This window comes from Andrographis paniculata, unplaced genomic scaffold (assembly GCF_009805555.1).
Source record: "Andrographis paniculata isolate CXL003 unplaced genomic scaffold, ASM980555v1 Contig64END, whole genome shotgun sequence".
In the NCBI taxonomy this organism is placed as follows: domain Eukaryota; kingdom Viridiplantae; phylum Streptophyta; class Magnoliopsida; order Lamiales; family Acanthaceae; genus Andrographis; species Andrographis paniculata.
The window spans coordinates 2,512,159-2,524,786 of NW_026137600.1; positions in this window are offsets into that span (position 1 = coordinate 2,512,159).

The window sequence follows — 12,628 nt, forward strand, 5'->3', positions numbered from 1 at the left end:
AATGGATTTTTAGGCCTAATAATTATGTTACAATTTATCAATTTGAATAGATAAGATAAAAATATAAGTTTTTTAAAGAGTCGAGACAGATAAACAATATTTTATTGGTTATTAAAACTATATAAAATAATTATGATATTTTTACATTTGTAAGTATAAAGAAAAATGATAATTTTATAAAAAAAAAATATATGAATATTTTATTATAATAATAAAAGAAAAATAATTTTGAGTGATACATCTTACCTTCTTAATTAATAAGTGTAAGTATTCTATTTGTTTTTCTTAATTTTATCTATTGTTCATCACTTTATCTTATTATTTATCAGTGTTTGTGTTTGTCTGTTTTTTTTTTTTTTTTTCCTTCTAACTCTAAGGTTTTTTAAAAGTTTTTTGGGGATGACCCAATTTTGCTAGCATTTTGTGATCGCTATAATTCATAGACTAAGAACAAGAAACATTTCATCAAATAAAGAGAGATCTACAATTCATCCGTAACAGAGCATTGACTAGCAAATTATATAGTTGTATGTTTTTTCTAGTGTTTAGAATTTATGAGAATGTTATTTTAATCATTATAAAAAGGTGGGGGAGGGGGGCCGGGTTGGGGTACTGTATGTTGGATTAAAAATTCAATAGTGACTTAAATGTAACTATCAGTCAGATTAAGTCTATGTTAATAAATTAATTAATTTATTAGGCTCAAATGTATTTAGTAAGTGCGGGTCGACAACTTATTAATTGGGTGATGAAACCAATTAATAATAAGAGATATAAATAGGGTTGTGATTCCAATCTAGACGCAACAACCATTACGTTCCATATCTCATCGTGGGAGTAACGGTTTTCTCAGGAGGGGTTGCGCCATAGGTGTGAAGAACACAAAACTTTCTATCAATTTGCAGATCCGAATCAGACTATGCTGAGAAATAAGGTTAAATCTAACTTGTTTTATTTTTATCTCAATTATTTTAACATGGTAGATCTTGGGTTTAGGATGCAATTCCTGATAAGTTCCAACAATTGGTATCAGAGCCCTTCCGTGTTGAATTATTGAAATATGTTATTACATAGATTGATGTTTAATTGGTCTGATCAATCCATGCAAGATAAAAGGAATTATTTAATTTTCGGATCGATCATTTGGGATGTCGATTTTGATTCTCTTTCATTCCATAAAGTAACGGTTTAATAAGGTTTAATTAATTGGGCATTTGAGAAAATTGGCATGAATCTATGCCGTTGTTTGTTTATTCCTAATTATTTATTATTTTTTCTAAAGTAATTTTTAGAATTAAAAATCATTACTGTACACTGTGTTTGTTTGAGGGTTTGTATTTTGAGTTTGAATTTGAATAATAAAATTTTGAATTTGAATAGTTGTATAATGTGATATAAATAGGTGTTGATGTGATGTTTTGAATGTAAAATTAATTTTTAGTATAATATAAAAAATAAAAAATAGGTGTTTGATTTGATATTTTTGGGGAAAAAAATGAGATGAATAGTGGATTTAAAATCCAATATTCCAAACAAACACATCCGAAGGAAATTCATATGTTAGGAATGTAATCCTCTACTAAGAACTTTCACGGCATAACTACTAATTAGCCATAAATACCTTGCGGAAATATGATAGGTTGGTTTGATGATATGGAAATATACATGTATGAAAATTATTGATATTTATGCATTACATCAAATTGATATTCTCCGCTAAATTTTGCAATGTCTGCTATTGCTAGTGTGACTAATTATTTTTATTGGAAATTCATATATTATTTCCATTAGTGCAAACCATATTTATTTATTGCTGGTTTCTATGAATAATCAGAACTATGGATTTATTCTGATATGTTTTATGATGCAATTAAGTTTGTGAATTGATATGTATTTTTGATCATATGCGTTTGTTTATTTATTCATATTCCTTCTTTTATTGTTGCTGCCTGAAACTTTTGATGGTTTCATTTTAATTATTGCATGGAAATTAAATTCAAGTATGACTATACACGTGTGTATGCAATTATAAGTTTATATACATGCAATTGGAATAGCACATGCATATCCTTCGTCTCAGGCGTTGGTTTATTCATCCATTTATCTTTGTTTTTTTTTGGGATACTTTATAGAATCAGATTCGATTGCATTCAATTAATTGGTAGCTAGTCAGAAAATTTGGCATAAATAATTAAATGCTATGATTGAAGTTGTAATTATATGAATAATCGATGCAAACCATATTTATTTTTTATGGCTAATTTTTTTTTGAATAATCGAATATTCATTATGATTCGTTTGATAGTCTAATTAAATTTGGAATACAGTAGCATATATTTTCGACAGTATTCATTCGTTTGAATTCGACTATAATTATTTAGTATATACAATTTATAGTCTCTTTTGGGTGACATATTTTTGCCTATGTAAGCATTTAGTACTTTCTTGGACTACTTGATTATTTTAGTAAGTTCAGAAATTAATTGTTGTTGTTGTTATAGTTTTAATATGTATTGGACATACATATTTAAGGTGAATTTAATTAGCAATAAATAATATAATATATTTTATAAATTGGTTGAAACAGTTATGTTGCCAAAGCAGACTCTACTGTGTAAATCAGTTTATTTTGTGTATTAGAAAGTTGTGTTTGTGACTTACAAGGCTCCTGATTGACCCAAAGACAACTAAGCCATTAAGTAGTTACATGCATATTTAGTGACATTGAATGTGGTGATGATAATTTGATTATTTGTGTGTGAATAATAGATCTGTCCAAAGATAGGGTGTTGTTTGACACACTACTGTATTGTCAACATTCGATTGTCAAAACAAGTTTATTACTAGTGAGTCAGTAATTTTCCAACGACATTTACTGATGTTGCTCGATAACTTGTGATAAGATTACTAATTTATTTTATAAATTCACATACGGAGCATTCAGTAGCTTATAGACATGTGCATCCAGTTTCTAATAAGCATTCTTTATTTTTTTTTATGGAATCTGACTCGTATACATTGAACGTGATTCTGATTATAATTTAGCTTAAGAAAATTATAAATTCATTAATAATGCATGCTGCGTTTTTTACGAGGACGTCCAATCTTCAAGGATTCAAATGCCCGTGGGACCCATCACTTGAAGCCGAGCTCGTCAGTTTAAAAAATCCGTCACTGCATTGATCGGACAATTTTTTATGGAGAATCAATTTAAGGATGATGCTTGGAGACCACTTAGCCCACACCTGACTCTCCTTCAATGGGACCCGCAAGAATCCCAATTGAAAGATAAACAGAATCGCTAATTATGGAATATTATCAAGGGAATAATCACTTATGGAGAGAATCGCTAATTATAGAAGATTATCAAGGGAATCATCACTTATGGAGAAAATTACTAATCATGGAAGTATATCAAGGGAATCATCACTTATGGAGAGAATCGCTAATCATGAAATATTATCAAGAGAATCATCACTTATGGAGGCTTTTAGATGTTACCTTAATATATATTTCTTTTTATTATAAGTTTCCATATAGTATAATTTCATATCTAAAACTTTCCTAATTATTTATTTCCTTATAGTTAGACTTACCTTTTGGTTTGTTTCCTTTATTATTTGTTGTCTTTTATTTTCCTTAAGGACCTCTACATAAGGTCTTTACCTATCATTGTAATAGAAACCTTTTTACATCTTGAATCAAATTTCACTTTTATAGATTTCTAGTGTTAGGGAGTGATTTCCTCGCATTTAGAGTCTCAAATCGGGTCTTTGGAGTGATTCCATTGGTTCGTGGCTTCCAATCATTTGCAGTGGGATTTAGCCTATTGTTTGTGTTTTACCTATGGATTGATTTCAGGTCCGAGACTTATTCTGGTGGTTGGTTATCATCTATACTAATTCACATTCTCTGCACTATCTTTTCTTCTTCATTCTATTTTCTTTTATTCTTATTCTTAATCCATTTGTTCTATTGAACTTTGTGGGTAAGAAAATTATATTGGTTATAATTATACACGATCGGGCCGTGTCAGTTTTGACGGTGAAGATCAAGTATTTGACGTTGCTAAAGTAACCTCTCTTATATAAGATTTTTTCTTGATAACGTAAGTGTTTATGTGTATCTTAATTCATGTGATTATTCTTCGGCCCAAAGGCAGTTGGTAATTGACAGAATGAAATATACATCTGCGATAATATGTATGGGATGATTATATGAATTTAACTTATGTGAATAGTAAATCAGTCCAAAGATTGGTTGTTGTTTGACATTACTTATTGTCCGTATATGATTATTGATCATTGATGTTGCACTTAGTGTCTTGGGATGAGAATGCATTATTATTGAGCTTCATTATGATTGATAATATTGACTTGGCATTAATAATAGACCAACTCACTCATACGGCGAAAAACACTGCTCATGAAAGACAGTTGTTTGAGAAGTGGGATAGGTCCAACGCCTAAGTCTAATTATCATTAAGAAAAGCACTCCATAAATTTTAGGAGTATGATATATGATGATATGGATTCATTGTCGAAATTAAGAAACATTTTACCAAAAGCGATAAGACGGAAAATGAGTATTCTTCTTAAGAGTCTCATTACCATGAAGTACAACAAAAAATGAAACATAAGGGAGTACATCATGAACATGTCTAATATTGCTACTAAATTGAGGGCACTTCGGTTAGATATTTCGCAGGACATATTTGTTCTATTGATCTTGCTCTTGAAATTAATTTAATTTAAGTTCATAGACACACTTGGGGGGGGGGGGTGGATTTTGGTGTAACAACTCACATCAGTGTGTCTATGCAAGATTATTTCTATTGTCGAAAATGAATTGATGGTGAAAGAAACATGTGAGGGCAAGAAAAATTAATATTAAAGCCATTGACAATTTAGATTATTATTAAGTTCTGGTTATTATTTGAATTTGGATGAGACATTTTTTATGGTACCATCTTTAGTCGAAATTTAATTTTGATTTCTATTTTGAACAAATTCAGTTATTATTTGGATATAGAGTTTTGTCTCTTCCAGAATTCAAAATTGGTTGAAACTAGTACATTATTTGATGATAATAATCATCATTTACTTAATTGTATGACTTCATATCATGAATTAATTATTGAATATATTTGTACAACTTCCATAATTGCGGATCTGTTTAATTACTAAAGGGTTTCCACATAAGTTCTATAGTGAACATATTGCTCGTTTGAGTGTAGAACCATATTTCGATACTTTGGTTTAGTGGGAGCTAATTAGTAGTGTTCAAATACTATTAACTTTGATTTATACTGCACAGTTCAGTATTCAATGTTCAATATTCAGTGTGCAATATTCCGTTTTAATTCAGTGTTCAGTTGCTCTGAATTAAAGTTAAAGTGGATCAGTTGGAAATAGATTTGGAAATAGACATGTTAAGATCACATTACATGAAATTTCCATGTTGTGCATCCGCACTTGATCGAATCTTAGGTTATATTAGTGTTGTGACCACTGTTCGATCCGATTGCGATAAATGCAGTGACGGCCGCTTTGATCCGCATTGAAGTGACTTATCGATAAGTTGACAATATACATTAAAGAATCTAATAGCAAAATTTCATGAGCTCATAAGGTTATTCAATGTATATTCACCAAAGTGGAAGATTGTTGGATTAAAAATCCAATAGTGGGTTAAATGTAACTATTTGGACTATCAGTCATATTAAGTCTATATTAATAAATTTATTAATTTATTGGGCTTAGATGTGTTTAGTAAATGCGGGTCTCATATGTGCAGAAATCCGGTAACTTATTAATTGGATGATGAGACCAATTAATTATAAGGGATATAAATAGAGTTGTGATACCAGGTCTAGACGCAACAACCATTACGTTCCATATCTCATCGTGGGAGTAACGGCATAAACCCTAGCGGTTTTTTCAGGAGGAGTTGCGCTATAGGCTTGAAGAACACAAAACCCTCTATGAATTTGCAGATCCGAATCCAACTATGGTGAGGAATAAAGTTATATCTAACTTGCTTTATTTTTATCTCAATTATGTTAACACGGTAGATCTGGGCTTAGGGTGCAATTCCTGATAAATTTCAACACTGTAATGTTGTTTTAAATATTTGATAAGAGATGTGGAAATGTTTTTTATCTTTAAATTAATTTTGATTGACTTATATTACATTTGATTATATATATATTCATTAAATTTTATTATTTTGATTTGTGTAAGCCTGTTTCATATCTACTTATAAGTTCCGATTTTTATTAAGAATAATATGTTATCGTGGAATTTCTGTAAAATATTTTAATATGTATCAGAGTCTATTATATTTGTTATTTGGAGTAAATACAATTTATTAATTACTATTGTTAAAATTGTTCAAAGCTCTAAACTTCCCAAATGCTAATTACTAGAATTGGAACTTTCAATACAAGGGATTTGATTCGATTTTTAATTATTACTCCCTCCGTACAAAAAAATTAACTTATTTGGGTCCAACACAAGATTAAAAAAATAAATATTTTATTAAAAATTGATAAAAATAAAAGGATAGTTGAAAGTAATTTTGAAAATTTGGTTAGAAATCAAAGTAAATGAGAAATATAATATAATAAAGGTATTGTGGTATTTGCTATAAATAAATGTTAAATTTATGATAATATTTAAATATTAATTTGTTGATTTTTCCAAAATTAATAATGGGATAAATTTAGCGGACGGACCAAAAAAGAAAGTGAAAATAAATAATGTGGACGGATGGAGTATTATTATTAAGTTTGAAAATCGATTACATCATCATATTCTTGTGGGTATTTTTTTTAGTCCGGTAACTAGATTATTTTATTATTTTAACCTCGTAATTAGAATATGTCTTAAAATAGTTCTGCAAAGTGAAATTTTTTAGCACATTTAATTCTTCGGCGCTGGAGATGTTTGTGTGGTACCCTGCCACCCGCATGGCACACTAGAGGACACGTGTCTATTATAAAAAATACCTAAAATAATATAATAATCTATTAATAATTTAGTAAACAGTGCCACTTAATAAAAATTTAAAAATAAATATAAATCATAAGGGTATTTTTGTTTTGTTTTGTTTTTGTTTTTTCACTCAAGCCAACTATTTTTATAAATTAAATACTATCACACTTTGAATTTGTTAAAAAGAAAGCATTCATACCACCGGACATAAGTTATATACTTATATATATATACTAGAACCCGAACCTGGCCCACGTGATGCAGCGCCGGTATTGTGTACTATAAAAAAATGTAAAAAATTGTACACATACACAAGTAAAACAAGTTTGATGCAACAAAATTAAACTAAAACAACCTCAACGTTAAAGTTGGCTTGCAAGGTGGCAGCGGTATTTGACAATTGTAATATTGGACAATCAACATTCAACTCTTCAGTTTCCGTTAGTTTGGCCATATTTTCATATTTGTTGTCTCAGCCGACGAAATATGTATGGATAGATAATGTGCTTTTGATTAGTTTGTTTGTAGGCAATTTTTTGTTATTTATTAGTTCTTATCTTAGAGAAATAAGACAAGAAATAGTCAGTGGTTTAGCCGATATCATAGAGATTTTAGGAGTAAGTACTATTTGGAGCGTTTATATTTTTTTGTTTAGCGTAACGATATTACGATACACGTGGTATCAAATTTTTCTATATGTTATTGGAGGATGTATATGATTTGTGCAAGAATACATTCTTTCTTATCGGGCTGTCCAGGTAATTGTTTGTACTAACCGCAAGTGTCGTGGGTCGCCGCCGTGCAATTCTAACAATTCGATCGATGACGGCGTTCGTGAAGAATTTGAGGAAAAAATTCCAAAATCGTGGAACTCCATTATACTTGTCCACATGAGCCACACGAGGTGGCAGCGGTGTTTCACAATTGTAATGTTGGACAATCAACATTCAACTCTTTAATTTCCGTTAGTTTGGCCATATTTTCATATTTGTTGTCTCAGCCGACGAAATCGGTATGATTATAGATAATGTCTTGTCTTAGAGAAATGATAGTTGGTTTTATCTTAGAGATTTTAGGAGTAAGTACTATTTGGAGTGCTTATCTTGTTTTGTTTAGCGTATCGATATTACGATACACGTGGTATCAAATTTTTCTATATGTTATTGGAGGATGTATATGGTTTATGCAAGAATACATTCTTTTTTTATCGGGATTTCTAGGGAATTGTTTGTACTAACCGCAAGTGTCGTGGGTCGCCTGCACACTTCTAACAATTCGATCGATGACGGAGTTCGTGAATAATTTGAGGAAAAAATCCAAATTCGTGGAACTCCATTATACTTGTCCACCTAAGGCCCACGAGGTTGCATCGGTGTTTGACAATTGTAATGTTGGATAATCAACATTCAACTCTTCAATTTCCGTTAGTTTGATATATTTTCATATTTGTTGTCTCAGCCGATGAAATCGGTATGATAGATAATGTGGTTTTGATTAGTTTGTTTGTAGAAATATTTTATTATTTACTAGTTCTTGTCATAGGTAAATAAGACAAGAAATAGTCAGTGGTTTGATCGATATCATAGAGGTTTTAGGAGTAAGTACTATTTGGAGCGCTTATATTAGTTTGTTTAGCGTAACGATATTACGATACACGTGGTATCAAATTTTTTTATATGTTATTGGAGAATGTATATGGTTTGTGTCAGTATACATTCTTTCTTATCGGGCTGTCCAAAGAATTATTTGGACTTACCGCAAGTGTCGTTGGTCGCCGCCGCTGCGCAATTCTAACAATTCGATCGATAACGGCGTTCGTGAAGAGTTTGAGAAAAAATTCAAAACTCATGGAACTCCATTATACTTGTCCACCTGAGCCCCACGATGTGGCAACGATTTTTGACAACTTAATGTTGAACAATCAACATTCAACTCTCAATTTCTTAGTTTGGCCATATTTTGTTATTTGTTGTCTCAACCGACGAAATCCGTATGGATAGATAATGTCCTTGATTAGTTTTTTTTGGGCAACTTTTTATTATTTATTAGTTCTTTTCATAGGGAAATAAGACAGAAATAGTCATTGGTTTATCATAGAGGTTTTAGGAGTAAAGTACTATTTGGAGCGCTTATATTGGTTTGTTTAACATATCTATATTATAATACACATGGTATCAAATATTTTTATATAATATTGGAGGCTGTATATGGTTGGTGCAAGAATACATTCTTTCTTATCGGGCTTTCCAAGGAATTGTTTTGTACTAACCGCAAGTGTCGTGGCCGCCGTCGCACAATTCTAACAATTCGATCGATGACGGCGTTCGTGAATATTTAAGGAAAAAATTCCAAAATCGTAGAACTCCAATATATTATGTTATCATTTTTTTAAATTTATTTGTATGTATTGAGGTGGATCTTAATATATATATATATTTTTTGGATAACGTGGCAACCAAATTAAAGCTGACTGAAGTAAGCTGCGGCAACAAAAATAAATAGAGAACCATGACCTTTTTTATAATAATTGATTTTCGATTTCATTTCCACAACTAACATAACCAGAATTAACCAAAGTTGAGAAAAAAGAAACTTTACTAGAACATAATTAAACACGCTCGGGGGCTTTAGGCTGTGATACAATAAGTATTACACCTACACAAGAAAAAGCGACCAACAAAATATCATAGAAATCCAAAGAGAAATAAGCAGTCCGTGGTATTCATAATCAAGCGAAGAAATCACGTATCCCCGTATAGAAATCCACACCACGAAGATTCCTATCATTTCTGCTCATTTGGCCAAGCGGCTCTCCTTGGTTCAATTCGAAAATATTAAAATGTCGCCAATGAGCGCTCCTACCACAGTCATCGCAGAAGCCACTCGAAATCTTCTCTTCTAGCATCACCGCTCTGTACAGCACAAATATCACCATAGCCACCGACCATTTCCAAGTTACTTTTGATACTCCATCCTCGCGCATAATTCTTACAACTCTATCGACCACAACGTCCATGAAGAACTTGAAGAAAGAAGAAAGAAGGTTAGTAAGATAAAGATAAATGCATGAAATATTATATATATATATTAGGGGCATAATTGTGTGGAATTTTAAGGTCTGGTAACCGAAACCCCTGGCCCAAACTAACCGAACCGAACCGAACCGAACCGTGAACTGCCGGTTCAAACCGCCGGTTTGGGTTTTGTAAACCGCCGGTTAATAAAAATTTAAAAATAAATAATCTCACCAGAGCAAGTCGTAGGCATAGCAGCAGACAGAAGCCAAGCGGATGGAAAAAATAAGTGAAGAAGAAGACGAATGAGTGAAGAAGAAGGAGATACCAGAGGAAAGAAGGACGAGATGGATGGAAGAAGAAAATGAACGTGGTGCTTTGCCGTTGATGTGTAAATATAAATATATTTATAATTAAACATTTATATATTAAAAAAGTTTTGCAACAAAAGTAAGAATAATACAACCTCAATTAAATGTGCAAATAGCGGTATTTGACAATGTAATATTGGAAAATCAATAATAATTTTTTATTTATAGTTTTGAATTTTGTAATTTTTATTATACGATCATATGTAATTTAGATAATGTCTTTTATTAGTTTTTTGTAGGCAATTTTTATTATTTATTAGTTCTTTTCGTAGGGAAATAAGACAAGAAATAGTCATTGGTTTATCATAGAGGTTTTAGGAGTAAATACTATTTAGAGCGCTTATATTTTTTGTTTAGCGTAACGATATTACGATACACGTGGTATCAAATTTTTTATATGTTATTGGAGGATGTATATGATTGGTGCAAGAATACATTCTTTCTTATCGGGCTGTCCAGGTAATTGTTTGTACTAACCGCAAGTGTCGTGGGTCGCCGCCGTGCAATTCTAACAATTCGATCGATGACGGCGTTCGTGAAGAATTTGAGGAAAAAATTCCAAAATCGTGGAACTCCATTATACTTGTCCACCTGAGCCCCACGAGGTGGCAGCGGTGTTTGACAATTGTAATGTTGGACAATCAACATTCAACTCTTTAATTTCCGTTAGTTTGGCCATATTTTCATATTTGTTGTCTCAGCCGACGAAATCGGTATGGATAGATAATGTGCTTTTGATTAGTTTGTTTGTAGGCAATTTTGTGTTATTTATTAGTTCTTGTCTTAGAGAAATAAGACAAGAAATAGTCAGTGGTTTGACCGATATCTTAGAGATTTCAGGAGTAAGTACTATTTGGAGTGCTTATCTTGTTTTGTTTAGCGTAACGATATTACGATACACGTGGTATCAAATTTTTCTATATGTTATTGGAGGATGTATATGGTTTATGCAAGAATACATTTTTTTTATCGGGCTGTCTAGGGAATTCTTTGTACTAACCGCACGTGTCGTGGGTCGCCGCTGCACACTTCTAACAATTCGATCGATGACGGCGTTCGTGAATAATTTGAGGAAAAAATCTAAAATCATGGAACTCCATTATACTTGTCCACCTGAGCCCCACGACATGGCAGCGGTGTTTGACAATTGTAATGTTGGACAATCAACATTCAACTCTTCAATTTCCGTTAGTTTGACCGTATTTTCATATTTGTTGTCTCAGCCGATGAAATCGGTATGAATAGATAATGTGGTTTTGATTAGTTTGTTTGTAGGAAATTTTTTGATATTTATTAGTTCTTGTCACAGAGAAATAAGACAAGAAAGAGTCAGTGGTTTGACAGATATCATAGAGGTTTTAGGAGTAAATACTATTTTAAGCGCTTATATTGGTTTGTTTAGCCTAACGATATTACGATACACGTGGTATCAATTTTTTCTATATGTTATAGGAAGATATATATGGTTTGTGCCAGTATACAATCTTTCTTATTGGGCTGTCCAGGGAATTTTTTGGACTTACCGCAAGTATCGTGGGCCGCCGCTGCGCAATTCTAACAATCCTATCGATAACGGCGTTCGTGAATAATTTGAGGAAAAAATTCCAAAATCGTGGAACTCCAATATATTATTGTTATCATTTTTTTAAATTTTATTTGTATGTATTGAGGTGGATCTTAAATATATAGATATATATATATTTTGGATAACGTGGCAACCAAATTAAAGCTGACTGGAGTAAGTTGCGGCAACAAAAATAAATAGAGAACCATGACCCTTTTTATAATCATTGATTTTTGATTTCATTTTCATAACTAACATAACCAGAATTAACCAAAGTCGAGAAAAAAAAAAAACAAAAAAAAAACTTTACTAGAACATAATTAAACACGCTCGGGGGCTTTAGGCGGTGATACAATAAGTATTACACCTACAACAAGAAAAAGCGACCAGCAAAATATCATAGAAATTCAAAGAGAAATAAGCAGTCCGTGGTATTCATAATCAAGCGAAGAAATCATGTATCCCCATATAGAAATCCACACCACGAAGATTCCTATCATTTTTGCTCATTTGGCCAAACGGCTCTCCTTGGTTCAATTCGAAAATATTAAAATGTCGCCAATGAGCGCTCCTACCACAGTCATCGCAGAAGCCACTCGAAACTTCTCTTCTAGCATCACCGCTCTGTACAGCACAAATATCACCATAGCCACCGACCATTTCCAAGTTACTTTTGATACTCAT